The sequence below is a fragment of the Nelumbo nucifera genome, chromosome 5 (assembly GCF_055504915.1).
Source record: "Nelumbo nucifera cultivar China Antique chromosome 5, China Antique-T2T, whole genome shotgun sequence".
NCBI classification, from domain to species: Eukaryota; Viridiplantae; Streptophyta; class Magnoliopsida; order Proteales; family Nelumbonaceae; genus Nelumbo; species Nelumbo nucifera.
The window spans coordinates 73,335,748-73,363,061 of NC_142653.1; the positions used below are offsets into that span (position 1 = coordinate 73,335,748).

A 27,314-nucleotide genomic window follows, 5' to 3' on the forward strand; every position below is an offset into this window, starting at 1 on the left:
TAAATTGAGGCTGGTCGAGATGTGTTTTCTAAAAATATATTCAGAAGCTGAAGCTAGAAGAAACATTGAGTAGGTTTGAAGGGCTTTATACCAGCTTTATGATGAATACATAGCTGCTTATAATGCTTATAGCAGTGACCAATCATCCACTAAAGGGAATGGTAGCAAAAGGTCTTCTACAAGTTCTAATTCCAACTCTCAGACATCAACAAATTTGGGATGGTCAAAATTGATGAGTTATGTAAAGAGAGTTGAGACCATTCCCTCACCAAAATCAGAGTTGAATATATACCTTGAGGAGGGTGCTTATATTTGTGAGGAAGAAAGGTCACATTATGAGTTTAATGCTTTGGAATGGTGAAAGGCAAATAATTTAAAATATCGGGTATTGTCAAAGATGGCAACTGAGATTCTTGCTATTCCAATATCCACAGTAGCTTTAGAAGCTACATTCAGTGCTAGTGGTAGGGTAATTAATTCTTATCGTACGTCTTTGGTTCCAGAGACTATTCAAGCTTTGATTTGTGGAAGGGATTGTATTCGTGTCCTTCATGGGGTGAAGAAAAAACAAAAAGGTATTTTACACTTAATTTATACTTTTATTGCTTATTGGCACACTATTTATTTATTTTTTTCTTTGGTTTATTGTTCATCAATTATTAAATTTGTGTCCTTTTTCATGTTTGTAGGTGGACAAGAAACCTATTGAGATAGTTCTACCCATTTCTTAATGATGCCTTCAACTTTGGGTAAATTGTTTGGATGCTCTAGGATCAGGAGATGTGACCATGTCAATCATTGGCTGTGGATTCAATTGTTTAGGATATTTAACTTCTTGATTTTTCTAGTTGCTTTATGGTTATGGATCTTATGGTTAGAAACTCATAATGGATATTTAACATTTGAATAAATATAAATGGCAATTTATATTTGATGATTTTGTTTAATTCTTAATGGCATTAGCATCTTACATCTGAACAAAGCTTATTAATTTTGTTAAACCTATTTTTTTTTTCTTTTCACCTTCTCTACATTGGAAACAAGGCATACTGGTGTTGCTTTGACAGCATTGATTAAACTTAGGAGAAGTGGGGTTATTGGCCCTACTGAATACTGATCGGACTGTAGTGGTTAGCAGTTAGCATTGCTCATGGGCTGAAGTTCACACAGTCCAAGATTGACTACCACTCAAAGGAGATTGCAGACATGGCTTGCAGGTATGCTAACCCATGTTTGGTCCCTGATTTCTTTTTGTTGGTATTAATTTCCTTTATTCTCTTTGTTGTTGCCTTGGATTGCTTTGTAGAACTTGATATTCAAGTTTGACTTAGATATTGGTTGTCAATATTGAATCAGTTTAGAGATGTGTGAGAATTATCTAACAAGCTAGGTGCATTAATTTTTTGGTCAGTAACATGATATTATTGATGGTTATGAAATGTAGATTATGTACATTCAAGGATACATAGCATTATAGAATTTGTAAAAAAAAGGACATATGAAAGAGAAAGATTGACCCTGCTCCATTTTTTCTTTGAGAAAAGGACATCTGAAACATCTTTTCATGTTGTGATGTATAGTTCCAGTCCTATACAGGCTTACAACTAATATCTTTTATGGTTATTGATTGAAATTCATGTACTATGTCTGTGCATAATATATGTATGAATGGATGGATGGATGTGAGTTTGTCTTTATGTATAGAGCCTTGGTGTACTTGGACCTTGTTTATAGTAGTTTTTTCAGCAATGCATTACTTTTCCTTTCAGAATAACAAATGAATGGAATACAATGAGGATGCCACAATCAAAAAAATGTTATGAAATGATAGGGGACAAGATTATCTAAATCCAAGACTATGGAGAAATCTGTTTGCTTGGGATGCTAAAGATTGGTTAAGATGTTTGAGCAGGTTTACCACTGTTTTAACTGGTGTCTCTGTTATTAGAGACCAGATAAGTCAGGACCTTTCTTAGTGAAATCATATCATGGAGTTCTTATCTACTTGGGTGATGAGTTAGTGCCCTGGTATGGGATTTGGAAGGTCAAAGCTCTACCCAAGGTGATTTTCTTTGCATGGACTGCTATTTTGGAAAAGATTCTTACCATTGGCCCATTACAGGTTAGGAGCATGCCATTGGTCAACAGATGTTACTTATATGGGTTCCATAATGAATCAGCTAGCCACTTGTTAATTCATTGCAGTTTCTCTTATAGCACATGGACTCATTTCTTTCAGCTCTTCAATAGACAGGGTCCATTACCATGATATCTGCAGGCTCTGTTCTCTTCTTGGTTGACTCAAAGTTTAGTGAAAGGGTAAAGTCTTTTGGAAGTTAGAACTTAGTCCTACTTGTCCTATGCTGGAATCGATGGAAAGTACAAAATTGCATGATTTTTGAAAATAAAGAACCCCTAAAGGGAATAATAATAGGAAGAGTGGAGAAAACCATCATTTTGTGGTCCAAATCCCACAGAGTTACAGAATCTCAACTATAAGCTCTTTTGCCAAATCATTTTGACAATGCTTTCTGTGTCCAATCTGTATCTTTCCTTGCAGCAGTCTAATTAGCTGCTTACTTTGTTTCTTTTTCTTTTATATATATCTTGTCGCGTATAGAAGCTAAACATAGTACATGTTTTAAGGGAAACTCTCCCTCTTTTTTAATTGAATTACACCTATCAAAAAAAGAATATAAAGTACAAACTTATGTTAGGGAAGATATTGTCCCTGCTTATTTAAGCAGCTAGAAGAGAGGGAGAATAGGATGAAAAAGGTGGTGGAGGGTGGAGACTAGAGTATCCCTCCTAATGGTCATTGAATACAATAATGTTAGGTGCCCAAGAAGCAGGAACATTGAAGACAACAATGTTCATCGGGCATATATTTTAGTTTCCATGGTATTTAACCTGTTTGGTGCCTAGGAAGCAAGAACCACATTCTAAAATTTTCATATGGTTTGTACTTTGTATAAGTTTTGTAATATCATTATTATTATTTTTTTTTTATAAATAGAGTTTGAACCATGCATCTTGCCATAATCTACATATTTATTAAAGCTTGAGCTCGAATAGGCTCGGGTCATTATCGAACTCGAGCCGAAACGAGCTCGAATATATAGTTTTTTCATTCAAGTTGAACCTGAGCTTGTATTTCCAGTTTGAATCGAGCTCGAGCTCAAGCCTTGTAATTTTATACTGAGCTGAGCTTGAATACCCAAATCTTTGGCTCGGCTCGGCTCAAATCCACCTTTACCCTTATCTATCCCAACTTGAGATTTCTAAAGTGTGATGGCTGATATCAAACCTTTACTTGACCTGTTAAAACATTTGGACCAATAAAATTAAGCCTAATAGACTTAAAAAGCCTAAAAACCTAAATACACCCCTACTTAAAGTCAAGAAAAGATAAAATGGCATGTATGGTTAAGTTAAATTTATATTTTGTGCCACTAACAACCCCAAATATAAAATTGCAATGACAGGTAGGCCCAAGCTCTCATTGGATGCACAAAGCCCATGTAAATCAACCTTAAATCGAGGAGAATCCTTTCACCGAATAGGAAATCTTGACTATAAACCATTTTCTTTGAAAAATCATTGCCATTTTGTGATAAAGCTATCTTGAAGCCTAGACTCTCTGCCTAGACAAGTTTCAGACATGTTTCCCTTCTTTTCTTTATAAATAAAGACCTAACTCAAGCTCTAAGGGGGACCAAAGAGGGTAAAAACAGGGAGGGACCTTAAAGCATTTCTTTCCTTGGTAGAATCCCAATTTACTTGAAATCCCTAAGCATATTGAACCTCAAACTTCAAATCCAACCCTTTGTTCTCAGACTGAAGGTTTCCAATCAAAAGTACTCTCCATCTCAATAGCCTATTCAAGCTTTATTCTAACTCATTCCAGTTGTTGGAAAACCTTTGCCAATGTCACACACATACATGAGAGGTAAGCCTCTCGCTCTTTTTTAGCTTGAATTTGTAATTTATGGGTTTCTTGAAGTTATGAGACCTTGGAGAACATGCGTTTCAGCTTCTCCTAGACTATGAAAAAGAGGCAGAGAGACGAGGGTCTTAGGGAAATTAGTACCTAAGGCCCGGCAACATCACCTCAAAATCAGTCTCAAGAAGAGTTCAAAGCATTTTTCTCTAGATTTTAGAAATTCTAGCAATCATTTTACTAGTCTTTCATTAGAAATTGAGCCCAAACCAATCTCTTGCATAGGAACAACACCTTCGCTTCCCGTTGTCAACCATTCAAGAAAGAAATGAAGAAGTTCACCCTGTTACCTTGCTGACCTTCCCAGTTTTTTCCTCTCTTGGTAAAAAAGGGTATCTTAATTTGGTGTCTTGGAAACCTTTCGCAGATCCAAAGAATTTCAAGTAGAAGGCTTACTGTGCCTACCATAAAGGACTGAGACATGAGACTAATGAATGCTAATAATTGAAGTACGCTATCCAATGCCTCATTGATGATGGCAAGTACAACCTTGAGATCGAGCTTGTGAACATGCTGCCGCCCAAAGCATCTTTGCATTGAACTTTGATTTTTTATTCTTTGCTCCATAAAACTCATTATACTCAAGTTTTTTACTAAACAAAAGTTTGTTTTTTTTCTATTTCTTTTGTTAATCTATGTTTGTGTCCCATGAATTACTCCCAACAAAATAGTAAATTCAACTAGGTCCCATTTACCCTTCCAACATATCTATATTTAATGATCAAAATTGAACTTAATTAAAGACTTGCGACAAGTCCCATGGATGTGTTCTTGAGAAAAGTTGGATGTTGACTAAAAATTTAAAGAAGTAAATATTCGAAGAAGGGGACAACCTAATTAGCACAGGCATTGAAGATACAAAGAAAAGTCTACTTGCAATAGCTCCTCTTGAGTCAACATAAATTAAGGGTATCCTTATAATTCCCTTATTATTTGCTGATCAATCAAAGGACTGAAGGCCATTTTGGCTGATCAATTCCTCTTGGTCCATTATCATTCTTTTAGATGTTAGTCAGGCCACTTAAGCCATTCTTTAAAACTTTTTTATGACAAAACTTACAAATTTCCAAGGATGCATAGATCAAAGGGAAAACAAAAAAAAAAGAAAAGAATACAAAAGGAGAAGATAATGAAGAAAGAAAAATGAGAAAGAAATTAGGGGCAAGCTCACTAAAGGGCCCCAACAATTCCAAGAGCAATATTTTTTCCTTAAGAAGCCAATTAAGGAGAACCTTGATATGTCGTTCATCCATGAATTGGCCCTAGATAGACCTTACTTTGTTAACAATGACGGAATCAAGTACAATGGTTAATAAAAGAAGAAGAAAAGAAGTTGGGCCTAGAAACTAGGGGCAAAAAGGAACAAAAAGAAGATATATTCGAAACTTGGGGCAAGTGTACCAAAGCACAAGAAGTTCAATCCATTGTTCAAATTGACTACCCCACTACAAAGAATGACAATACTTTCTTTCAACAAGTTGCAAAGATTCGATTTCAATAATAAAGGACCAACTACCTCTCACTCAAACATTTTCCTAAATGAGTTTTCAGTTAAAAATCTAACATTTCCATGACACATATCTTTGAAACAATTAGTGTTTTAATTGTCAAATCTCACACTCCATCAAGGGTAGGCGGGTCCCTTTTGAATGCCATTGTTTTGTCGGGAGCTAGCCTTGACCATTCAACTAATCCTTGTTTAATAAATTAAAAAAATTAGAGCTCAATTGCATCCAAATCCAAAAATTATCCAAAATTCTTTCATCCAAATAATCTAAAATGCATTCATACAAATTACTTTTATCCAAATCCAAAATTATCCAAAATTCTTTCATCCAAATCATCTAAAATACATTCATACAAACTACTTTCATCCAAATCCAAAATTATTCAGAAATCTTTGCATCAAATTTTCTTTCATACAAATTCATCAAATTACTTTCATCCAAAATTGTCCAAATCCAAATCACTCAAAATTCTTTAATCCAAACCATCCAAAAAATTCTTTCATCATCATCATTATCTAGAAATCTTCTAATCAAAATATAAAATCACATAAATCTTAAATAAAAAAAAATCCATCAAAATCTTTTGCTTTGTATGACTCACCTTCGGGCATAAAATAAAATCTATTAAAATCTTTCGCTTCGTGCAACTCACCTTTAGGCATAATGCAAAATTCATCAAAATCTTTTGCTTCATGCAACTCACCTTTAGGCATAAAGCAAAATCCATCAAAATCTTTCACTTCATGCGAGTCACCTTCAAGCACAATGTAAAATCCATCAAAATCTTTCACTTCATGTGATTCGTCTTCGAGCATAATGCTAAGATCCATCAAATTTTTCCGCTCCATGGAACCACCTTCGGACATGATCCTAAAATCAATTAAAAGTTTTTTCACTTCACCTTTGGCATAACCCTAAAATCAATAAAAAAATAACCACTTTGTGTATCTTAAAATCCCGATTCAGAAAAATGCAAAAATCTTTCACTTCCTAAAATTTTTCAAAAAGTTATTTCCATTCATGCATAATCATAAAGTTCAAAAGTTGCCTCTAGGGACTTATTTCCACACCTTTGTGTATGAAAGCATCCCCAAAAGTGTAAAAAGCTTAATAAATTGTGACCAGACCACCCTATCCTTAAACCATCCTTATGAAGACTAAATCATCACTTGGGACTTATTTCCACACCACAACTAAATCATCACTTGTTACCTATCAAAATGACAACATGTTCTGTAATCACAAGGCCTCTATCAAGTTTTCAAAATGGTTTTCTAAAAGGTTTTGAAATCAAACACCCATAAAATTTCTTTCAATACCATATTCCATAAAACATCAAAATACATAAAAACCCAACAAGCTTCATCAAATAACCAAATAAAATCCATCAAAGTATCAAATCCTTAAAATTAGTCAATAATGTAAGTGTTAATCAAAAGACAAAGTAAAACATTAATTAATACTATCTATTTCTTGGATGACATCACTTTGTTTTTTGCATGATTCTTGACAGTTGCATTTGCCTTTATAGGCTTGGGGTTGAACTACACCTTCCAAGCAAAGGCACTGCACTACATCAACCTTGACCTTGACTAAAATTCCATAGAAAAAGTTCATTCTTCCATTTTCCCGTCTCTCGCAAAAGTATCTGTGTGCTTCTTCTTCTTTGTTGTTCAAAAGCTTGCTATATCTAAGAAAAAGGGGTAGTTGTTAGCACCTAAATTTTTCTTGGTCCCTTCACCCTACCTCCTTGTACCCTCTATTTAGACCAAAACATGAAAACACACTAGATCAACTCAAGACTTGCCAAAACCCTGAATTTCTACTTTTGAAAAAACCTACGTGACAAATGAGAACATTGAAATCGACATGAAAACCGATTAGACATGACCCCTAGACTTAGGAAACAATAACTTAGTTGCATGTTAAATTTCATTAACAAACCCTAGAGACCTGCCATTTATCACACCAACCTCCTTTATGATGGTTTCAATTTACACAACATTCAAACCTTGGCTATGCAAAATCTAACCCAATACATTCATTGCCTTAATACCAAGATTCCATTTTGATGGTCCTGAATGAATAAATCTAGATAACCAAGATCAACCAAATCTCTATCAAATCAGAACCACTCACCTGGCTCCTCACCTTAACCCATGTTCACACGCCAAATTTCAACTCAAAACTCTCTTGATTAATCGTCTGGTCGACAAGGATTCTAATTTAATGTATCTTGAGTCCAAAATCCAGAATCCCTAAAATAAATCACCCATCAGATTTAGCCTTAAATTCCTCAAAATTTTCCATAAAATAAGCAAGATTCCACTTTGGACCTTTCCATTAGTTGACAAGCCATAAGCCACACCCTTAATTTGAACCAAAACCTTTAATCTAGACCTTTGATTAAAGATTCATCACTTCCATCAAACTTAGGATGTCACAAATGCCTACCCACCAAATTTCATCCCAAAATTCCCTCGTTTGATCCTCTATCAAGCTAAGATTCTATTTCAACAAATTTCATTAATTCGAACATACCAGCCACCGTCCACACCTTATTTGACTAATTAGACTAAACCACTTTATTCAGGGGCCCAAAAAACCCTAGCATGTCAAATTTTACATCCTAATTCACCCGTTTGACTGTTAACCTAAAAGATTCTATTTTGATGCACTAGATTAAACAACCTCCTTATTTGTCCCAACCTAAGACCTAAAAAGGTGATGGTTGATAGCAGACCTTTACTTGACCTGTTAAAACATTTGGATCAATAAATTAAGCCTAACAAACTTATAAATCCCAAAAACCTAAATATATCCCACTTAAAGTCAAGAAAAGGCAAAATGACATTTATGGTTAAATCAAATTTACATTTTATGCCACTAACAACCTTAAATACAAAATTGCAATGACAAGTACACCCTAAGATCTCATTGGATGCACAAAACCCATTAAAATCAACCCCAAATTGAGGATAATCCTTTCATCAAATAGGAAAGCTTGATTGTAAACCATTTTCTATGAAAAATCTTTGCCTTTATCAAGAAAAATCTATCTTGAAGCCCAAGCTTTTTGATTGGACAGGTTTCAAACATGTTCCCCCTCTTTTCTCTATAAATAAGGACCAAACTTAAGCTCTAAGGGGGACCAGAGAGGGTAAAAATGGGGGAGGGACCTTAGAAGCATCTCTTACCTCTATAGAACCTCCATTTACCTGAAAATCCCCAAACATTTTGAACTTCAGACTTCAAAGACGTCCTTTTGTTCTTAGACTAAAGGTTTGTAACCAGAAGTACTCCCCATCTCAGTAGCCCATTCAAGGTTCGTTTTAACTCATTCCAACTGCTGGAAAACCTTTGCCATGCATGGTCACACACATGAGTGGTATGCCTTTCACTCCTTTTTAGTTCGAATTTGTAATTTTGGGGTTGCTTGAATATATGGGATCTTGGAGAACTTGCGTTCTCAGCTTCTCCTAGACTGAGATAAAGGGGTAGAGAGGTAAGGGTCTTAAGGAACTTAGTACCTAAGGCCCGATAACATCACCTCGAAATCAATCTCAAGAGTAGTTGAGAGCATTTTTCTCCAAATTTCAGAAATTCTAACAGCTTGTTGAGAGGGATGGAAGAGTATAATCAAGGGCTTAAAAAGTGGGGTGCCAAGCACCTTTCCCTTTCCAATCCTATTCCAGATTTTCTCTCAATTAAGTGAGTTTTGTGGTGGAAAATGGAGTCACTATCAAAGAATTAAAATCAAGTTTTCAAAATTAAAAATAAAGACCCATTTCCTCTAAAAAATGGGTGGTGACTCCATCTTTTTGAGCTAGCCATGATCTTTCCAAAGCTCACAATGATCAAGTGCAGGTTTGGAATTCATGAAATTTCATGGACAAATGTCTCCAATCCCTTGAAGAGTTAAAGTAAGTCATTTTCATAAATTGTCATTTTGAGGTAGGATAGAACTTATGAAAAATCTTTTAAAGAATGGTTTTTTTGGTGGATCAAATGAGTATTTTGGATTCCAAGCATTGTACTCTTAATATAATTGATGAAAAATCTCTAAGAAAGAGGATGTTTTCCATGTGGATGAGAATTGAAGACATTGTTGTGGTTAGTTAATATTTTGATAGATTGTTCTTGTTTTGGTTGTTTTTATGACTAAATGGATATATTTTTTTAGATTAAAAGTGTTTGAAGGGGTTACCAAACTCGTTAATCATTATTTTCTATTGTTCCAAAATTCTATAGCTTAGACTGATGTGGTCCTATTCTAAGAAGCATAATGAAATTGAAGTTTCATATCCTTACCATGGGGGACCCCAAGGTTTTGAGAAGGTAAACTTGTAACTTGTCTCCTCGTCTTATGTGAGTTTTACTTATTCTTGGGTAAAAATAGACCTAGTAAAAAGTTGACCCAAACTGTAACTCTAACCTAACCCAACCCAACCTAGAAAAAGCAGGTTAGGTCAGGGCCCCCTATTTAATGACCCAAAGTAGAAGGCGGATTGGCCCAACTTGACCTAAACAGATTTTGGGTTGGGTCATGGATCACTACCAAGTTCCCTAGTTTTCAATCCAACATTTTCAAGCTAGTGTTAATTCAAATGATTGAACCATTCAAATTGTGTGAAATAGATGGTTAAACCCAAATTTTTGGTAAAAAATATCGTTGATCTAGTCAAAGACCAGCTAACCTAAGCAATTGAACCATTGACCCATGGGTCAGCCATAATCTAAATATTTAGGGATAAGGTCTACCCCTTTTCTGATCCAATCTGAAAGTCGAATTGACCCAAAATGACCCAAAAATGCCTTCATCTGACTTGAACCTGACCCAACCCAACCCGATTTCTAGGTCTAGGTAAAATTGGCTAATGTATATTTCAATATTCTCAACGTCAGACTAAATTTGTATAATTTATCTAAAATGCGGAGGAGGGTTTTTGGAGATGTTAAATTTTAGGAGATGTTAAAGCAATTGACATAAACTATAGAGGAGGTTTAAGTAATTTACCTAATAAGAAAAGACTATAAATCTCTAGCATATCCAAGAGACAAGCTTACCATATTATTCAAATCTATAAAAGATAACTTTTATTATCATAGTGATTGGCCACTCGACAATTGGTATCTTAGATTTTTTTCTCATTTTTAATAAGATGCAAGACCCTTTAATAAAGGTTTTAAATGATGACAAAGTTTGCAAAATTTTGTTATATTACAATTTCAAATTACAACCCAGGAGAATTCATCATGTGGGTTGGAATTACCTTATACAACCTAGGAAATATGATGGGCTTAGGCTTAGGGACACTTATTTGAATAATCTAGCCTTTCTTACTAAGTTTGCATGGTGTCTCATGCATAACTAGGATAAAGTATGGGCTCAAAATATGATACCAAAAGTATGGAAGAGGGTAAACTTTTTTTTTTTGGAATTGGAAGCTTTACTAGCTGATTCATGGGGGTGGAAGAGTATAATCAAGGGTGTCAAAGTTTTAGAAAGAAGGTTGGTTCAGAGGATTGGTATAGGTACAAATACAATTTTGTGGCAAGATAGATGGGCTCTACTAGTTCCTCTAGATCATGCCCAAAGTTAGGGTCCAGTTACTTTGAGCCTATGGGCAGAACCGTCATTCTCCCTAACTTTAATTGGCATCTAACCTTTGTTGAATCACTCTTGCCACAATCTGTCTCTCACTATCATTTACATTATTCCTTTGAATTCACAAATAGTGGGTAAATGATATTGGGGAAATAGCAAAAATGGTCAAATTTTAATCAAAATGGAATATGACTTTATTTTCAATGAAATACATCAAATGTTAATAAATAAGATGTGATGCAACCTACAAAAAAATGAGGCAAAAGAGCAAGATTGAGTCCCATGAGACCCAAAAGAATCAAGTTGAATTTAGCAAAACCTAAAGAAATGAGATTGAGTTCAGCAAAGCTTGAGAGAACCCACCACCCCATGAAGCTGCAAGACCATCAAAAGAGGGTCAAGATCACCAACCATGCCTACCTCATGTTATCCCCATCATTGGTAGTGCAACCATGAGATCTAGCCTCACCAACCTTGCCTATTCCAAACTCAAAAAGACCACAAGACCTCCTAGACTTGCATTGTTATCCTTATGAGGTTGTTCTTTTGTGATCTCACCCCATCAATTCCCAGTTTGTATTATTAGCTTACAAGAACATGTGGAGTTACCTCTCTTGTTGTTTAGCCTTTTTTGTTTCAATATCTTGGCACCAAAAGTTGTACTCCTTTTAAGATTAGTAGTATAAAAGGCTATCTAGATATCTATAATGATAGTTTTTGATGGTTAATACAAATTGTTTATGTTTTGCCTTTAGGTGTCTATCCTTATTTCTTATTCTTTTATCAGACTTGTCTTAGAGCCATAGAGAACCCCAAATCCTTACTATTGTCTACGTAAGTAGAGAATAAGGTCGCTACCTTATTGAGTTGCAAAACCAAGTGGAAAGTTCTACTTAGTTGCTTCATTATTTTCACTATCAAAGCAATTCTAGTTGTTGTTGGTCTTAAACTTACTCCCTTATGGTATGTTTGGTTGTTGCGGTGGGGAAGGGAAATGGGAATATTTCCATAAGATTCCAGTTTTCTAGCGTTTGTTCGAAGGGATGGGAAGGAAAATGTATGGGATGCGGGTTTCCAAAATGGATGAAATGGGGTTGTATTGATTTGGTGTGACCCCAGTGCAAAAGGAAACTTCTGATAAAAAGATCGGGCTCTTCTTCCTGCTCTCTTTCTAGACAACCCTCACCGCGATCCTGGGTCAACAACGGTCTTCTTGCCGGTGCTGTTATTGTTGATCTCCAGACAAGGTACGACCACGAACATGACCGCTGACAACCGATGAGTATTTTTGGTTCTATTTTTGTAGCCATCGAGCTCCTCTTGTCGGTGGGAAGAGATGGCTGCTCTCCAGCTAGAATCTATTCTTTCCAGCATGTAACCTTGATTTTTTCAACAGATTTACACTTCTATCTTGTAGATCTAACATTTTTTTTTGTGTTTTTTAACTTGTAGGGTCCAAATCTCCTTGCTCACTTTGCTCACTCGTGCAAAGGTAAGATATCCTAACTATTTTAAGATCCAAAATGATGAACGACTATTATAGATCTACTGTAAGCTCCATATTTTTTTTGGTATTGTGGTAATTTTTTTCAATATGGCACGTTTTGGGTTGAGATGTGTCATTTTTATGATTTTTGGGTTTGAGGTAGGTATTGTTTTTTCTCGCTCGCACAAAGGTAACAATGTTCATATGGCCGCTGATTTGTGTTCATTTTTTCCTTATTTTTTTGAATATCAGGGTGTATTCGATACATTATTGGGATGAATACCATCACATTGCAAAATTGACTGATTTTCTCAGTAAACAAATGCAGGAAACTAGTTATTTAGCATATCGTTTCTCGGGAAATAAACACGATGCAAATCTAAGAAAAAAATATTTTCTCTTCCCATCCCGATCTTTCTATCCCATCCTTTCTAGTCTCATCCTTTCTCAACCACCAAATGTACCACTAGAGAACTATAGCTGTACCATCTAGTATCAAAGCCATAATGGCTTCTAGATGTGGAGGGTATGCCACCAAATAATGTTTTGTTCGAGGTATACAAAGGAATTCCCCTTCAATGTAGGACTTGGAGGAACATATCACCAACACCAATAGACAATTTATTCAGATCTCAACTTAGGTACAAAATCTTACTAACTTGGTCCTTGGGCATAGGAATGCAACTTGGGTGGGCCTAACCCAAGCTCGAATTGACCCAACCTGTAATTTTACACAACGTGGGCTTGGATTTTAGGGCCTTAGACTGGGCCTAGGCCTAAAACTTTAGATTCCTTATTTTTTGGGTTAGGTAGGGCCTAGCCCTTAAATAGCCTGAAACCGGCCTGAGCCTGGCCCTACCTTATCATAACCAGAGCCCAAACCACCTATATACATACATATATGCATATTTTTTTAATAAGCCATATCTATCTATCTATCTATCTATCTATCTATCTATCTATCTATCTATATATATATATATATATTAAACTTTAATCTAGGCTAATTAACCAACCCAAGCCTAGGATGGTGTCGGGCCTAGGTTGGATAGTTCGGGCTTGACCTCTGGTTCAGATCAAGCTTGGGTTGGTAAATTCTTAGGGTTGGCCATGGGTTGAGCTTAAAGTTGACCATCTCACCTGACTTGCATTCCTACTTAGGCGAAGAGGTAGGAGATCCTTTTGTAGTGCTAATTTATCTCCCCTTTCCTCCATTCACAAAACTCCTTGTCAAGTTGATAGGAGTTTGAAGAAGCCTAGGTGCCTTCCTTATGGGAGTCACCCAAATAAGAAGCACATCACCATAGATGACATGCAACAACAAAAATACCTTCACCTCATCATTTGGATGGTGGCATTAAGTGTGAATTGATTGAATTTGTGGGAACTATGCATCTGAAAGAATTTGTCAACTAGTTAAGAAACATTGAGAAATTTTTTAACTACAAGTTGGCGCCTGAATAGAAGGTTCCCTTGGTAGCTTTCAAGCTATGAGGGCGAGCTCTTGCATGGTAGGATAGTAAAATACAAGATCTGAACCTAGAAATCTATGAAGGTGAAGATGAAGAGGGAGTTCCTTCCCCTAGATTACCACTAGAGCCTATTCATCTAGTTGCAGTTACTATGATAAGGAGACAAGACAATAGACAAGTATACATACAAGTTCTAGTCACTACTAGCTTAGATGAGTTTGCAAGATCTCAAGGAGATCATTGTGACCAAGTACATTATGGGACTGAAACCCTCCTTGAGTCAGAAATTACAAGTATCCTTATACATCTACTTTATCTCTGATTCTCAACAAGTGGCACGAAGAGTGGAGAAATTGTGGGCTCAATGACCCCTCAAGCCCACTGTACCTCCAACCTTGCAGAACTACAAACCTATGACCATGACCGCACCTGCCCAAGGAGCAACATCTCATCAAAGCTACCAGTGAGAATTAGTGTCTAAGGAAGCTATTCAAAAGCTCAAGCTACTCATAACCACACATCCTCATTCATACTGTCCTACACTCTCAACTGGCTAAAGAAGGAATTTGAAGGGAAAGCTTCACTATGGATAGTCTTACACTAATGAAGAGGTGTGATATTGCAGAAACAAATGCTTAACACCTTTTGTTGGGAAGATCTTGGCAGTATAATAAGAGCATCATACATGATGGATGAACCAATACTTATAGCTTAGTCAAAGAGGGTGTCACGTTTGTGCTTTGAAAATCTTGCCTCCAACGAGATCGATAGAAGACCTCTAGCATCGTGTTCACTTTATTCATTGAGTCTCTAGTGCGGCCAAAAGAGAAGGCAAGATGTTTGATCTCATAGAAAGTTCCATGGAAGAGCACACACCAATTCCCGCGAGTCTTTAACCTCTGATTGATGAGTTCTCACATTTGTTCCCTATTGAGATAGTTGAAGGCCTCTTGCCCCTATGAGACATCAAACACCAAATTGATCTTGTACCCATAGCCCCAAGGTTTTTAAAACCAACCCGGAGAATGAACCGGTCAGGGGTCCGGTTCTCGGGTCGAACGGTCAGTCCGTTCTAACAAAAAAATAAAAAATAAAAAATGGTCAAAACCGTCGAATGGTTCAACCGCCCAAATCAACGGTTTGTTGACCAAATCAACATTTTTTTGAAAAAAATCCAGTTTTGAGAAAAATTGGAACTGACCACCTGACCAGTTCCCGGTTTTCCGGTCCGGTTTTGAAAACCATGCATAACCCTCTTTCCGAACTGGCCGTCCCACTAGCAATTAAGCTCTAAGGAGCATAAAGAGCTATAGCGCTAAGTCAACAAGTTGCTCACTAAACCAAGCATCTATCATTTCCAAGGTAGACCACAAAACTGGTTACCATCAAATTAGAATCAGGCCTAGATGAATGGTTAGTCATGTCTCAGTCTATCTGATGCAACTTCCACATTTTATGATAGTTATGACTCAGTTGTTATAGTCTTTCCTATGCAAGTTTATTGTATTTTATTTTGATGATATTCTTATTTATAGTCGGAGTATTGATGAAAGAATGCAACATTGAAGATACTCCATTTTGGCCTCCTTAAGTACAAGGCAAAACAAGGGAATTTTTGTTATTTTATGTTAGAACCTCGTGAGAAATGCACAATTGATTGAACAAAACCCTAATTTTTCATAAGGACTCAAGAAGGGTTAGGTACATATTCAAATCCCAAGTTTTGAGCCAATTTAAATAAGTTTTGGTAGGTCCTAGAAAGGGGCAACCATGCTGCTATTGGCTTAGGACTAATGCCTTTGATTAAGCCCCTTGCACACCCACTCGTTTTCTCACCTCTTTTAACTAGGAAAATGTTTAATCCGCCCCTAACCAAAGCCTTGGAAGAACACATCAACACACACAAAAAAAAAAAAAACTTAGAGATCACAAGGTCACCTTTGAGGTTAAGTGTGGTGCTGTACTACTCTTCTTTTTCTTTCTAAAAGTTTCCCAAGGCATCCTATAATTGGAAAGTTTAAGAGATTTCCTAAGAGGAGGTTCCATCATTTGAGGAATTTCCCTATGGGTGGAAGACAAGCTCCCTTTCTCTCTTTCTAGGGAGTTGAGGGATCTTTAAGTCCAATCTTTATTGGGTCTCGAATTCAAGTCTAGTTCGATTTGAGGTCCTGTTCATGAAAGGGTCCGAGTGTTAAAGGCTCCGATTTGTATCTTTAGTTTAAGGAGGAGGGAATTAAGCATTTTCCATGTAAATCACTGTCCCTTTTATTTAAGGGTAAAATACAAAAACCTCCCCTGAAGTTTTTGACAATCATAAAAACCTCCCCTATGGTTTTACTTTAGCAAAAACCTCCCCTTTATTTTTGAAAAAAATTGACAAATACCTACCATCCGTCAATGACTAAGACAGAAAACGTTAAATTGATGATAATTTTTTTTCAAAATACCTATTTTACCCTTTTACGAATTAATGTGCATCTATTTTCACTAAAACACCTCATTTAACTAATCAGAAGAGAAATATTGTTCACTATCCTCAACTTCCCGAAGCACTTAAGCAGCGTAACCTACTTCGATCTATACCACCGGTCTCTCTTTTTCTCATTCTTCTTCTTCTTCTTCTTCTTCTTCTTCTTCTTTGAGAAATACTGTTCATTGTCATCAACGTCCTACACCTAAGCGGTGTAACCTACTCCGATCTATACCACCGGTCTCTCTTTTTCTCATTCTTCTTCTTCTTCTTCTTTGAGAAATACTGTTCACTATCATAAACATCCAGTGCCTACATCGCTGAACCGGGTCCAACACTCCAAATTCGACTTGGGGATGAAGAATATTCTCCCTAAGCATTACATGCTCACCGAGTATAATATGACAAAGAATCACAACAATTCTGCCATGGTGCTGTCGCCTAGTAAAACTAATTCTAGTAGAACCGATTCTGATGAAGCCAAAGCTCCTTCTTCCTCAAAAAAAACCCACAAGCACAACAAGAGCAAAAAGAAACTTAAGGGCTAGATCTTCAGATTCCTTGCCTGTGTGGCTGCTGGAGTGGTATCGGGATTGATTGTGTCGGTATTGTTTAAATTTCTAATTTGCATAAGAGGCAGGGTGAAGGACTTGGGCCCTGCTATCTTTAGTCCGCTGATCAAGAAGGCCAAAGATTTAGCATTCTTGGAAAAAGAAGACGGGCTTGCATCTTTGGAGATCATTGGATGAGGAGGATGCGGAGAGGTTTACAAGGCTGAATTGTTGGGAAGCAACGGGAAGATTATAGCAATCAAGAAGATAATACAGCTCAACCCCATCGATGGAGATGAACTAGCAAAGGAAGTCATTAAGCTTATGATGAAGAAGATGCGGAAAATTTGTTTAGAAATCCAAATTGCGGGTCAGATTCGGCATCAAAACTTGCTCCCTTTGCTAGCCCATGTGCCACGGATAGATTTCCATTATCTGGTGTATGAATACATGAAGAATGGGAGCTTATAGGATGTGCTGAATAAGGTATCAGAAGGAAAGAGAGAATTGGATTGGCTAGTGCGACACAAGATTGTGCTGGGTGTGGCCACTAGCCTTGAGTATCTCCATATGCACCACAACCCTCGTATAATTCACAAAGATCTCAAGCCTGAAAACATACTTCTCAATGATGATATGGAGGCACGCATCGCTGATTTTGGGTTGGAGAAGGCAGTCCCGGAGATGAACACCCATGTCACAACCTCCAATGTGGCTGGGACTGTTGGATATATTAAACCCGAGTACCACTAGACGCTCAAATTTACAGACATGTGCGACATTTACAGCTTTGCTGTCATTCTAGCAGTGTTGGTTCTGAGCAAGCTGCCTTCGAATGATTTCTTTCAGACCACAGAGGAAATGAGCCTGGTCAAATGGATCAGAAACCAAATGATTTAGGAAAACCCAAGCGTGGCCATCAATCCCAAGCTGAAGGGGAATGGGCGTTGTTCGGCTTATGGTTGAGCTAGCTCTAGACACCACATATTGCCTACATGGCCTCCTTATCTCTTCGGCCATGTCAGCTTCGTGTCACCTCCATGGCCCGGCTTACCTCCTCGGCCATGTCAGCACTGCGTCACCTCCACAACCCCACCTTATCTCTTCAACCACATTGGTGCCACATCATGTGGATAAGCACGACCAAGATAGGAGATCATCACGTGGATGGGGACAACTCTGTTGGGGATTAGGTCCTATCATGAAGACCTTGGCGAGTAACCTCATCCCGACAACCCCAAAAGCCTCATCTGATCAGGACATGGATCATCGGCTATAAAAATGTACCTCCCTCTCAAAGTAAAGGATCCAACTTTTTCATAATGTTACTTTGCTCGGACCAGCATCATTCTCTAATTGCTCGGCTTGACCGCCCACTACTTTCTACTGAGAAAGTAGCAAGATTTGTAGGCTGAGAAACAACTTTGAAAGATCAACAAGCCGATCCCTATCTTGGGGATCGGTTATCATCATAGTCCTCCATGCCACGAAACCCAGCAACCTCAACAACAAGACGCAGTCGACCCTGTCTAGTTCCAAGTGATGCAAGAAAAGCTTGACAAGATCCTGGCTATGATGCAGTCGTTGGGATCCACAACGCCGCTCACTTAAACCGTCCCACCTCTTGCCCCAACGCATACAAAGGCTGATCCTCATCCTAAGGACAACAAAACACACCAGTTGGACAAAGACAGGGTGTGGCTTGAGCAAGAAAAATTAGACGTCTCAAGAAGATTGAGTTGGTTGACAACCACAGCAAGACTCACCAGTCTACCCGAATTCCAGCCAAGGAAAGGCTCAGAAAATGGACGTCACACCAACACGCCTAAGAAGGAAAGAGTCCCACTTGCCATAGTTCCAGACAATAGGGATGCAGTGATTCAGGAACTCCGACAACACCTGACTGAGTTGGAGAGTAGCCAGGCCCAAAGAAGTGTGGCACCTCAAGTGATCCAGCCTGTAAGGCCGGACAACCAGCTCGCCAATGAGCCACCCTTTATATAGGGCATTGTGGATGAGCTCCCCTAGCAAGATGGCGAGCACCGCAATTCAAGAGGTATGATGGAAACATAGACCCCGATGACCATGTCGCAGCCTTTAAAGCCCAAATGATGCTTCATGGCTCATTTGAGGGCATGATGTGTAAAGCTTTCGTGGCGAAACTCAAAGGGGTAGCTTTGAATTGGTATTCCTCTCTCCCCCCGTGCTCCATCTCCTATTGGGAACACCTGGAGAGCCAATTGTTGGCACAGTTTACAACCAACCAAAAGCGTTGGAAGACTTCAGTGAGTCTCATGCAAGTGCAATAGAGGAAAGGGGAATCTCTCAAATACTACCTGGCAAGATTCAACACCGAGGCACTACAGGTTCGACATTTGAACTAGTCGATGGCTGTCATAGCCATACAACACATTCTCCACCCTTTCCATTCAACTTCTCCATCTTGAAGAATCCTCCTTCGACCATAGCCGCATTGATGAGCCATGCACAAAAGTATATCAACGCGGAAGAAGCACAAGCATTGCAAAGGGATGAGGAAGAGGAACGACCCAAGAGGAAATGGAGGTGACAGGACCGCCGACTAGAGCGAAAGTCAAGGACACTGCCTCCGACCTTCAAGAACTTATTGCAGTTTGAAATCCTGATGCAGATTCATGATAGAAAGTATGTCCGATGGCCTAAGAAAATGAAGACATAAGGCAATAAGAGGAACCGGGACAAGTACTGCGAGTTCCACCGAGACCACAACCACGACACCGACAACTGTCATGATGTAAAGCACCATATAGAGGACCTGATCACGCGTGGCTACCTTGTGGGCTTCGTTGACATAAAAGAGGACAACTCCCCTAAGGTAGAGCCACGCCCCAAGCCCCCAAGCCGAGCTCCCCCAGCCGGAGTTATTGCAGTAATCTCAGAAGGAATGGCTTCGGGAGGAGAGAGCAACTCAGGCCGGAAGAGATACACACGACTATTGGAGATTGATAACATGGAATAGAAGAAAAGACAAGAGGATCTAATCACGTTCATCGAAGGCGACCTTAGTGAGGTCCAAACCCCGCACAACGATGGTCTAGTGATCACGACCGAGATAGCAAACTATGAAGTGCAGCGCATCCTAGTAGATACAGGGAGCTCAGTCGTCATCTTATATGAAGAGGCTTTTGATCAGCTCGGCATCGGTAGAGATCGTTTCACACCGGTCAACACTCCCCTGATGGGCTTCTTCGAGGAGTCACTTATGCCAACAAGAAGGATCACTTTGTCCCTACTAATCGGAGATGGTGAGATCACTTCCACAGCCATGGTAGATTTTACCATCGCCTAATGCCTTTCTTCTTACAATGCCATCTTCGGCTGGCCGACCTTGAATTCTTTGCGAGCCTTTGTGTTTACCTTCCACCTGGCCATGAAGTTCCTGACCCCATATAGAGTGGGAGTAACTCGAGGAAACTAGAGGGCAGCACGACAATGCTACTTGACGTCTATTTGAGGAAAACAGCAAGTTGTGGAGACATTGACAATAGAAAGCATAGATTTGTGGGATGAGTTGAGGACACAACGCGGCCAACCTGTTGAATACCTCATCTAGGTGCCACTCTCCAAATAAGACCCCGAGAAGACAGTCCAGGTTGGATCTCTCCTAGACGATCATCTTCAGGAGGAACTCGTGCAATTGCTAAGGAACCATGTTGATGTGTTTGCGTGGTTGGTGACAGACATGCCAGGGATTGACCCTAAGGTCATCACCCATCGCCTCCAGAGCCAAAATCTCCTGAGACCAGAAACTGAGCATCCCTCCAAGAGATGAGAGCTCGGACAACACTTCGACCAAAAACCAAAGACTAAAGATCTCGGCCACTCCCGGCCTTGGTCATGAAAAGATCGAGGCCTACAACTTAGCAAAAATAAAAGGGTGAAAAAGGGCAACACACAAGCTCTTAACAAAAGCATCCTTCTCATTCATCATTGAAAGTTTATAGAAGGCTTAAGGCTCAGCATACCGAGCCGCTTACGTAAAAAAAAAGAGAAAAAAAAAGAGAATCAACAACCATAGTAGCAGAATAGGAACAAAACAATAGCAGCAATAGCGGTGGGCAGTTGCCTCAGTCCTCGGTAGGGCGGTCCTCAGCCCCCCAACCATCAGCCTTAGGAACATCGAGCCCGGCAGCCTTGGTGAAAGACCCCAGCTCGGACTCATAGTAGAAAGAAGGAAAATCAAAGGAAGAGGAAGAATGGAAGGATGAGGAAGACATCTTACCTAATCTTGCAGGCTAATGCTGCACAACTGAAGCAAACACTGAGCATCGAAGATTACTCCTTGTAGAGCTCTCCGAGTGACTTCCTTCGGAAATGACGAAGGATAAATGCTTTTCCCCCCTTATTTATAGAACTCTTGATGATCCAGATCAGAACAAGATCAAATGGTGAAGATTAAGTGTCGCTCTGACAAGCTCGAGAAGGCCAATCGGCACAACCGCCCTCTACACGTGTAGAGACTTGGAAAGTGAAACGACACATCTGACAACCCGTTTCGGAAAGCATGACTGCCCTCAACAGAGAACCGAAGAACTCTTCCATGCCACACCATGACCGAGCACTTCACTCATTGACTTTGGAACTGGGTGAGTGGTGCTCGGATTATGGTTGAGCTGGCTCCGGACACTACGTGTCACCTATGTGGCCACCTTATCTCTTCGGCCACGTCAGCACTGCATCACCTTCATGGCCTGGCTTACCTCCTCGGCTACGTCAGCACCGCGTCACCTCCATGGCCCCACCTTATCTCTTCAACCACATCGGTGCCATGTCATGTGGATAAGTGCAACCAAGACAGGAGATCATCAAGTGGATGGGGACAACTCTACTGGGGATTAGGTCCTACCCCGAATACCTCGGTGGGTAACCTCATCCTGACAACCCCAGAAGCCTCATTCGATTAGGACACAGATCATTGACTATAAAAAGGTACCTCCTGCTCAAGGTAAAGGATCCAACTTTTGACTCCATACTATTACTTTGCTCGGACCAACACCGTTCTCTAACTGCTCAGCCTAACCGCCCACTACTTTCTATTGACTTGAGCATCGGAGTATTTACCTGGGATAATTCCTCGGGTCTCTGACCTTTTCTTGTGACCTTGGTTCTTGCACTACCTAGAATCGAGCAACATCAGGCGTTATGTTGGAAACTACATGGCTGTTTGTTATTTTTCTCTTATCTATGTATGAATAGGAAAGATGATGTAGCATCTATCTAATTAGTATGAGCTTTGTTTGATTATCAAAGAGTTCCATGAATGCGAAGAAGAAGAAGAAAGAGAGAGAGATGGAGACCGATAGTATGTGAAACAAATCGGCATCCACAAGAGCAAGTTTGTCAGAGTAAGAAGAAGAGTTCTTGAAGAGAAAAGAGACCATAAAGAGGTTTTGGTCCTTAGGGAAAACCATAGGAGGTTGCAGGGATTGGTACTGTAGATCGGATTTTCACTTGAGGGCTATTCTAGTTGGAGGGATAGCTGCATTTGCATGCAATGAAGGCTGCAAGTGGAGTAAAGTTGGGGCTTGCAGCTATTGCCATGTCAGTAACAGCAACTGCAACTATGGCAGGATCTAAACGGGAATTAAATGATGCTAGCAAGTAGTCTTAACAGTGTCATTTACGAAAGGGTAAAAATGTAACTATACACATTTTCCATCTTGGCCATTGATGGAAGGAAGGTATTTGTATTTTACCCCTAATTTAATTTTGGTTTACTTTATGGAGAAGTTTATCCTTTTCTCGTCTTCATGTCCTTAGTAAAAGGCATGGGAGCATGAACCCGGGAATAGGGTTGGTTCATAGGTTATTATGCCACCAGCTTAATCATTTGCACCCTTCTTGCTCATGCATCACCTTAGGATTATAACTTACCTTCCTAGTTTTCTCATTATGTCTAATAACATGCTCATGCATCATTTAGGTCCATAGTTTACTGTCTTCTATACTTTGTTGCTTGCATTAAAACATGCTAGTATAATTTTCTTTGGGCATGTAGATTAGGACTTAGCTTTTTCTGGAGATCCATGAGGAGTATTATGCTCTAGACATTTTCTAGCTAGTGGCATTTGAGCAAAATCTAAGCTACTCCATATTATTTTACAGGTTTGTAGTTCATGCATAAGGACTACTTTAAGGCATGAGGGAATGAAATAGAGGAAGCCCCAAGCGGGTGTGGTGCCTAACTCCTTCCACACTAGTACCTTAACCCTTTTACCTAGGCTGGTCAGACCTAGTAATTTTGGAGTCACTTATGGAATTTTGAAACCAAAATTTTCTTTATTTTCACTTAGATCAAAATGCTTTTTAAAATTCCCTCCACTTTTTGTTTCCCATCTCTATTTTTTTTTCTAATTTTTATGCAAAAATTAGGTGGCGACTCTTCCCTCACACAACCCATTCTCTCCCTCTCCCATTCCATTGTGTCCCCATGCTCGTGGATCTATTGCCACAAGCATCTATGTAAAGTTTTAATGTATTAACAAAAGAGAAGTTCTTTAATAACCTAAAAAAGTGTTGCTTTATGCAACCAAGTGGATCTTCCTCAAATTTGAGTTCTCTGGTGAAGGAATCTGAGTTGACGGGACCAAATTTGTAGTAATCCATGATTGGTAGAATCTTAAATCCTTGCACAAGATTAAGAGCTTCCATGGGCTTGCTTATTTCTATAGGTGATTCATCAGTGACTTCAACACGATCATGGACCCAATCAGTCAATCACTAATTGCATGAAGAGTAGAGAATGATTCTAGTGGACTGAAGTAGCACAAATAACTTTTAGCAAGATCAAGGAGAAACTTGTTAGAATCCCTATATTTGCCCTTCCCAACTTCAATTCAATGTCCTATTCGAGCTTAAGTGTGAATTGTTTGAGCACTACTTCAATGAGAAGTTGATGGGATCACAACTTAATTATAGCACTTATACTGAAATGTTTTATGTCATTATCTAAGCTCTCAAGCACTAGTGCCATTATCTCATCTCTACCAAGTTTATCATCTACTCTAACCACAAGACACTCAAGCACATGAACTCACAAAGTCACCTTAATGTGAGATACACCAAGTGGGCTAGCTACATCTAGGAGTTCACTTTCTCCCTGAAGCACAAGGCTAGAGAGTAGAACAAAGTAGATAATGCCCTTAGTAGAAAAATGTCTTTCATTGCGATATCACAGTAAAAGTTGTTTGGTTTTGAATAGTTAGAAAATAATACGAAGAAGGTGGTCTCAAAGAATATGTCGAATTTCATTAACATTGAGAGAATGTACAAAGCTGAATATATACAAGAGCAATAAAGAATAATTTAAAAATAATTACAAGTATAGAAACAGAAAAATAAGGAAGGAGCTTCAGTAGGAAACTTCCTAAGAGGAGAGTTTCCTTTTTGCTTTGATTAGTCTCTTTTTGGTAAGGATTCTTTGTATAGTAGCTGGTCCATCTTTAGCAGGAAGACTAGAGCCTTCTTTGGTAGGAGATCTAGAGCTTTCTTTAGCAGGAATTAAGGCTAGAGCTGTCTTTGGTAAGAGGAGGAGGAATAGGGTTGGCTGATTCCTCAATATGAATACTCAGACTTTACATCTATTTTCCATTTTCCAATTTACTTGTAATGGTGAACACACCGGCTATCATTTGCATGATGGATATTTGTTTAAAGACAAGACAATCGGCTCTGTATGCTTGGTTTTTCTGAGCAATTGTTGATTATGCAATTGCTTGTTTCCAAACGCAATTGCATGATGGATATTTGTTTGAAGACAATCGGCTCTGTTTGGTAAGAAGGTAAATTTATCAATGCAAAACTAACCCAATTTTACAATTTATATGAACCGTTTTACATTCTACATATTTGCATCATTTCCAAACATAGCCTTAAAGTCTCAAGCTTGAGTCAAAATCTCCTTAACTCAGAGGATGACGCAGTCCATGAAATCATAGATGAAGAAGAATGAGGCCAAAAAGAGATCAAGTCCTGCAAGACCCAAAGGAACAATGCCAAATCTAAGAAAAACCTAAAGAAGTGAGAATGAGTCTAGAAATGCCCAGAGAACCCACAACATGAAGATGCAAGACTGCTAGAAGAGCATCAAGGTCACCAATTGCACCTGCCTCATGATATATCCCTTGGACTTGCATCCTTGGTAGAGCAACTATGAGACATAGGATCATTAGCCATTCCTATTCTAGACTTGCAAAGATCACAAGACTTCTTAGACTTGCATTATCATCCTGTGAAGTCATTCTATTGCAATCTCTCTAAAGCATGACAGTAAGCATTGACCTAGTCCCCTACCATCAATCTTTAGCATGTGTGTAGAGCTTCTAGACCCCTAAAATCTAGTTTCTCTACGGAATTACCACTCTTGTTGTTTATCCCTTTTTTAGTTTCAATGTCTTGGCACCAAAAGTTGTATTCCTTTTTAAGATTAGAAGTGTAAAAGGCTATCCACATATCTATAATGGTAGTTTTTGACAGTTAATACAAATTGTTTATGCTTTTACTAAGGTGTTTATACTATTGCCTTATTTTCTTGGTGGACTTGTCTTATAGCCACAAAGAACCCCAAATCCTTACCGTCATTTATATGAATAGAGAGGCTAAGGTCTTTTACCTTTGTCCAAATTCAATGACTTCACTTAACAGCTTAAGTTTTTAGGTCGAAATGGTTCTTTGAGATGGTATCAGAGCCACTTTGACTAAGTAGTCTATTTGGATAGTATTGAAGTGGGTTCATGAAGTGGCTCCTTTGTTGAGTTTCAAAACCTTAATTAGCTATAGTAGCGGAGGGGGTTTAAGTTAAATGCTGATATGAATGTGGTTATGGCTGGCTTCTTTAAGTTAAATGTCGATGGTGCTTCTAGGGAAAAGCTAGGACCTTGTGGAGGAGGGGGTTTAATTAGAAATGGGTACAGTGGTATTGTCAATGCATTCTCCAACAGCTATTGTCATGATACGAACATGATAGCTGAAGCAAAAGCTCTCCTGGATGGATTGCATCTTGTTTCTGCCTTAGGGCTTATAAAAAGTCTGGTGGAATCGATTCAACAATTCTAATTGATATTTTAAGAGGAGTGTGTGCAGCACCTTGGTTTCTTTGGTATTGGCATGTACAGGTTTAAGAGATTATGGAGTCACTAGAGATTCCTTTTGTACATATAGAGAGGCAAATCGACCAGCTGATGCCCTTGTTAAGATTGGGAGTTTGGCGTCTCAACAGACTATTTATGATAGCCTTGATAGTTTACCCTTACATGTATAGGAACTTGTTAAAGCTAATGGCAGTGGACTCCCTTTTCTTAGAGTCGGTTAACTAGTTTTAAAGGTTCCTCTGGCCTTTGCTTTTTTTCTTATGAGCCAGTGGCCCTCTGTATAGGTTCTTTGAGGGGTAAGGCTTTTATGTCCCCCCTCCTAGGTGGCTTTGATATTTATTAATAAAATTTTGGTAGTCACCCCGGGAGTAAATTTTGGGGCTTGAAAAAAAACTAATAATGGAAACAACACCCATTAAGACTGGCCTTCCTCGGATAATGATTTCTATAAGTCTCCGTTGGCTTTTTGGTAAGTTATTAATTCGGGTAAATGCACTTATCTGGGTAAGTGTTTCCCATGAAAGACTTACCGGGTAAGTGCAATTATCCATGTTCTTTTATTTCTCATGTAAATAGGGAAATGACCATTTTAGCCATAAAAATCCAATATTAAAAGGGGTATTTTGTCCCATTCAAGTGTTGGCAACTTTTTCTCAAGTGGAAAAGTTATTTACTCACCTCGGAGATGGGTATCACTTACCCGACTAAATGATACCCAGTAAAATAAACTTTCCCTAATCCCCACATAAATCTGAAAAAAGAACATGGGTTTCTTGGCCAATGGGAATCAAAATCCCATTGACCAACTTTCCCCCCTCTCAAAATCCAATAAAAGAAAACACCCTAAGTGGTTTTTTCAAATGCTTACATATGAAAAACTCGCAATGAGTTTATTTTGAAGAGTCAACGTATCAAAGTAGAGAGAATTTGGGATAGCATTCAGAGAGATTATTGATACTAACTCTTTACCAAATAATGGTGATAGAGTTTAGAGTTTGGATACACATTTAATGGGAGCCACGTCCACAAGGCTGGTATAAGCTCAACATAGATGGAGGTGCAAAGGGTCAGCCAAGTGTGGCAATTGTTAT

At 38.7% G+C, this 27,314-nt stretch overlaps 1 pseudogene; it reads left to right on the top strand.

Annotated features, from left to right (window-relative positions):
• The first annotated feature begins 397 nt into the window (after positions 1 to 397).
• LOC104589193 (leucine-rich repeat receptor-like serine/threonine/tyrosine-protein kinase SOBIR1 pseudogene) lies at positions 398 to 18,061 on the top strand (annotated as a pseudogene).
• Positions 18,062 to 27,314: the final 9,253 nt, after the last annotated feature.